The sequence below is a fragment of the Diadema antillarum genome, unplaced genomic scaffold, assembly GCF_040938485.1.
Source record: "Diadema antillarum isolate AM-2024a unplaced genomic scaffold, OU_Dant_1.0 seq00000688_RagTag, whole genome shotgun sequence".
In the NCBI taxonomy this organism is placed as follows: Eukaryota; Metazoa; Echinodermata; class Echinoidea; order Diadematoida; family Diadematidae; genus Diadema; species Diadema antillarum.
In genome coordinates, this window is record NW_027271593.1 from 648577 (window position 1) to 654733 (window position 6157).

Below are 6157 nucleotides of genomic sequence, written 5' to 3' on the forward strand. Positions count from 1 at the left end.
AATTAGGGATAGATACCACGAATGTAAAAGTATAATCAATGTTAAGTGTAGCTTCACTACATTGGGTGGGGTTCGTTCTTGTAAACGCACTGTTGCGTCACCGGCACACGACCAGTCGTCAAGAGAATAATGAAACACTGTCCAACTCGTTGTTTGCTTGAATCAATAATCCAGGCTTGTCCTGATTTGATGATTGATTCATCAAAACACTCGAAGAATCACAATTGAACATAGATACACCAATGCGTATCCAAGTGATGTGATGTGAACTCATGGTTCAATCATGGGATGAAGTGTTGCAAGGAAGTGTCATGAAGATTTGAAGTGTCGGGGTGAAGTGGTTTACTGTAACAAAGGAATATATGTATATACACTTTAATCATACTGTAATGCTACTACATACGGTACATAAGCGTCGTTATAGCTCACCTTGTGTATACTTGACTAATATTACTAATAAGCACTAATTAATCATAGTACGGTAATTAATGAACATAAAACATAACACCTAAACTGAATGATATTTACAATGTAATCGGTCAAAGTCTTATAACTTCATCATTCTGAAGGGTTCACTTCATAACCTTGTACTAATTATTATGTACTATACCTGTCTAGGTAACATGAACGGAGTGTTTATAATCATTACATAATACAGTCATAACAATGCATGGAATTATGTGTGTGTGTGAATCTCCTTCAAATAATTGAGATTTAACATACAAACGCTGTAAAGCTTTACTACTAACACTATACAACTGTACACCTTTAATTATATAACAAATCATGATGACAACAAACATTTCTTCTTATATCACAATTGAGTTATGACAACCATTGATATGTGGCTGAAATAACAAGTATTAAACTTCTATCTCAACTTACCAACTGTTTGAGAACCCCAGTCAATTGTTGCCATACAGTCCCATACTGTATTTTGCAGCCTCCACTGCTTCGTTGGTTCTGACTGCCTTCTATCACCGAGAGTTGCACAGTGAAAAAGTATCAGAGGTTTAACCTGTTTAAAACCAATTCTCCCTTTTCTCTATACAAATTATATCAAAAACCAGATTTCTAGAAGTGAAACTACTTGAAACAGTGCCGACAGTGGTGCTAAGTGCACTGGGTCGGGCAGACTCCCCTTAGTGATCCGTCATCTTGACACGGTTAGTCCTCTTTTGACCTCTGTCATAACCCTTATGACCCACGTTTCCCTATGAATATATTTGAACTATACACATGTCAGATCTCCTCTACTGACATCTCATTATTCTGAATGAGTGTAGGCATTATATAAGTCAAATACAGAGGAAAAATCACACTTCTGCCGCTACATTAAGTATTGTTGAATATACAAACTGTGTAAAATAGTTATGATTAAATCGTTTCTAGAATAACCCGTCTACATTATGGTTTATTGAGAAATGATAGTGATATATCCTTATACTTCGGGCTTTGTTTTGTGATACAACTGACCTACACATATTCATTAAATGTGATAACTCTAATTTTTTTTTTAATCACTGCTCCCAACAGTAAACAGTACCTTTAATTCTACAAAAGCCGACATGCCATCGGTAAGACTGGTAGGCGAGAGTAAACAGGTTGGTTTTTAGCAGGAAGCCACATTGTCTTACGAGGAAGTGACCGCCAGACGCGGCGAATAAGGACACGACAATGTGCAAAGCTCCACGGTATGACCAATAAAGCCTAGACTGTTCGTGATATTACATGCGTGCGTTGCATTCATATTATGCTTACTTTCCTTATATAGATGTGTGGAATACACCTGTAGAAAGGCCGCAGGGATACCGGAAACTGAAGCTGTTGCTGTTCATCCTCGGCTTGAGTGCTGTTTCCGTTCGGTTCCTGTTTTGATTTCATCCTTCGTGCGGTGGTGCGTAATACTCACCAGCTATGTGATTGATGTATTTATATCGCATAGTTTCGATGGTATTCATAAAAAAAAAATGATGAAGGTAAAGGAATATCAATAAGTACAAGAAAGGAGAAATACAAATTGTTGAAGAATTCAATGATAGAATGAAAGATTTCTTATATAAATAGATAGATAGATCGATAGCTAAATAAATAAATAGATAGAAGCATACATAAATGTAAACAAATACATCATTGAATCATAGATAGATAGATAGATAGATAGATAGATAAATGAATAAATAAATAGCTAAACAAAAAAAATGAATAAATGAATACATAGATAAACAGAATATTGATTCCTTATTATATCTACAAAAAGAATGAATCGCTATCAAGCGCATAGTCTCTTTTCAGACTTCCGTTTGACAGATGATAATCTCAATGATGTCTCCGTCTTTCCACTGACACAAACTGGCGCATTCGTCATTAGAAGCAAAAGTCGACCTATACTCCATGTAATACCAAAGCTACAATGTTTCATTATTGAACTTTGAAATAACAACTGTATTTCGAAGTCTAGACTACAACAGCATTAACAATGATGTGTGAAACAACTACGATGAAAATAGTATTTTCATTTGATGTCAGAGTTTAATTAGAGAAAAAGAACCAAAACAATAACACGAGACTGTGATCGAAAAAAAAAAATGTGATGCCGTCATATTAGCTAGAAAGAATAGATGCATTTCAGGCTTTATTCGCATAGGAAGGATCGATATACTGCCACTTTCGAAAGCGATTCCAGATTATCCTGTTGATCGTTTAGACTAAGTATAATGCAATAATCTGATGGATTGAAGGCTCGAAAGCCCGTCAGGTAAACCGATTTAAAATAAGATCGAGGACTCAAGAATAACCAGGTACGTTTGAACGATTACAAAATGGAATTGTATGGCACAATACTTGCCCTGGTGTGGTAACTCTCAACGTTGCCGTTACAAAACGCAGGACTGCTGGATTTTGACCCGATGTCTGAACAAATAGGGCTTATACGTGCTGAGACCGTCACCTGAGGGTATCTTTGGTCTGTAGGGTTGTAACAACCGCTTCTAGAGAACGAAAACCCTTCCTCCTGCCTGCCTCTTCTCAGCCCCACACAATCCCCGCGTTTTAAGTTGTGATTGCTTGTCCTGAATAAAACCTCCCTGGTCATACTATTATACCAGGGAGCTGAGACGTTCACCTCCCTGTTCATACACACACGCTGACACGCACACACACACAAATGATAACATTAATAATAATAATAATAATAATAATAATAATAATAATAATAATAATAATAACAATAATAATGATAATAATAATAATATATATATATATATATATATATATATATATATATATATATATATATATATACTGTATATATATATACTTCTATAAAGCCCTTACGAAGGTCTAAAGAAAAGACCGAAAGCTTCGGGAAATTAACTACGTTGAACTATAGCTATGTCCGTTTAATACTTCACCTTTTCGCACTATAGCGAGCGTGCGTGTGTGCAGCTAAACAACATCCAAACCCTGATGTGTTTCGTAAAGAGTATCCACGTCAATTAATTCATTTCTCTTCAATCCTATCCTCGAAGCCAACAGTTGCTAGTTCTCATTAAGCTGGGTTTCCTTGCTCGTTTATTCTAATGGTTTTTATCTATTGTTATTCCCTGCGGCATCTTTGGTAGAGCATTGTGATACAGTTCGCAGGGTTACATTATAGAGTTAAAGCCGCAAGAACTCTGACAGCCCCTGAATCAGGAAAAGTCATCTGTACGTCTTGAAGGGATATTGACCCTGGACTGTCGCTGCAGATGGGGAGTATTGAGACGCTGGGAACAAAAAAGCAGCAGCAATTGATTCACTGTGAAAGTGAAAAACCGTCGCAAGATAAGTGGCTGTTCTTGGAATATCCGTATCATGAGAAAGGAAAGAATATTGTAGTATACGTACTATTGTAAATGCAACCGTTGGCTTAACTGAAGGTAGCGAAGGCAGACTGGTTTTAGTTACACTTTTACACACTTGAGAGAAGAATGAGAGTTTCATCACTCCCAGTCTGTTTGCAACATAAAACTTCAGTAACCATTTCATAGTTATTTTCATCATCATTTCGTTTGGCTTTGTAAGAAATGGAGTTTATTTTCTTGGTAGCACAAGCTCTAGTCGGATACACCTTCATGTAATAAGTGTGGAGAAAAAAAAAACAACGAAGAGAAAGGATGAAGCATGCAAACTACCCGTGTAGACTGCAAATTTCAAGTGTTGCCCGTCACCTACAGACCTTTGTCACAAATATGAAATTGTGTCTTTTATAGCCCAGCTAGAAACATTGGAAATGAAACAAGTTACAAAAGTATTGTAGAACAGTTTACAGGTATAGGGTTACGAGTCAAAACTTCCTCTAAAGAAAAGTTCCTGGAAATTTGTATGATATGACCTATCATGGCCATTACCGGAGTAAGAGAACGTGAGACTTTCTGTTTATATAATTTATTGTTATACTGTTACACTACTGCATAAAGAGTGAATGGAATTGTATCCAATAAGTCATTCATTCTCACAATTGTGTAGAATATCAATTAGAACAACCAAAAAATACATATGTCTTTCTTTGAAAAATGTTATAATAATGATAAAAGTGGCTATTTGTATACAGCGCAGAAGTCCACCTTTCGGTGCTCATGGCGCTTCAATGAAAAAAAAGAGAAGAAAAGATAAACGTATGTCGATATACACTGTGTGTGCAAACATGACAACAGGGAAAAGAATTAGAAACAACAAGCAAACATATACCAGATAAAGAACATATATCCCTTTTTGAACATTAGGGATTGCAGTTACAAAACCCTTAGAGTGAGAGGAACATGTACTGGCATACGTTTGGATTTGAATATTTCTGTAGATGACAGTTGGCGTAGCTGAATAGGTAACTGATTCCAAAATTTCGGTCCCTTAACAGAGAAAGCACGACCCCCCCCCCCCCCCCCCCATTTATGCATTATTCTGGGTGTTTGAAGTAACAATGCATCTGATGATAAACGTAGACGTGTCGGTTGTATTTGGGAATAGAGTCACATACCTGTATGGGGGGGGGGGGAGATAGTGAGCTGAATGATGTGCTAACAACATAATTTTAACATTTTTTTTTTCTTTTTAAGCTGGCAGGTAATATAAAGAATTGAGAATTGGTGGTATGGAATCAAACTTTTTAGGTAAAAGTTGACAACCGGGCGGCAGAATTATTTTTGCAACCGTTGAAGTTTTGTGACATCTTTCTTTGGAAGATTACAAAGAACTAATTCGAAAATCCAACCGACAAGAAATCAAACAATTAATAAGCATCTCAGCTGCGGATTTAGATAAGAAATGTTTTATGAAACTTGAGTTACGCAACTGATGTCTAACATGCCGCGGAACTTGAGCTATATGACTTCGAAATGACATTTCCTGATCATATCACGTAGATTACGGACTGTTTTTGATGGACTGATATAAATGATACCAATATGGACACGACATGATTGATAATCGACCTTACTTGGTATGCGCTTTGAAACCATTAACGAAAACTCAGGTTTATCATCATTTAGTTTAAGGCCATTGGATGTAAGTCAGATTTTCAAGTCTTGCAAACAGTCTTCAGGTTTGGCAATAACAAAGAGAGATAAAAGTTGCATATCTATCTGACACATTCCCAAAGTTTCCAAAGTCTGTGTTGGGATTTCTCTCAATAACACAAATATTATACGAACAATTCAATGACATAACATAACACACACACAAAAAAACACACACATACACACACACACACACACAAGCACAGACCGAGGTGGAGACAGAAGTAGACCTTTTAATGATTTTCCTTGTATGAGTGAGTGTTTTATAGGGGGTTAAGTTGTTATAGGGAGATAATGACAGAATGGATTCCTCTTCATTACTTGAATAGTCTTCATCAGCAAACGCTTGCCTATTGCACAATGCACTGTATGGTATTGATTATGACAACATCTACTTTAGAACACAACGAGGTATCAGATATCGAAGTTGCATACCATCCTAATTTAGATTTGATTGTATAAATTCCCCTTATAGACATATAGAGACACACACAAAAAGAACATCGTGGTTCCGTATTTAGAGAAACGGCTTACAGGCAAATTTGATTGGTTGCATTAGAAATAATTAGATCACTGTGAAACTTCGGCTCTAACAGGTCTCC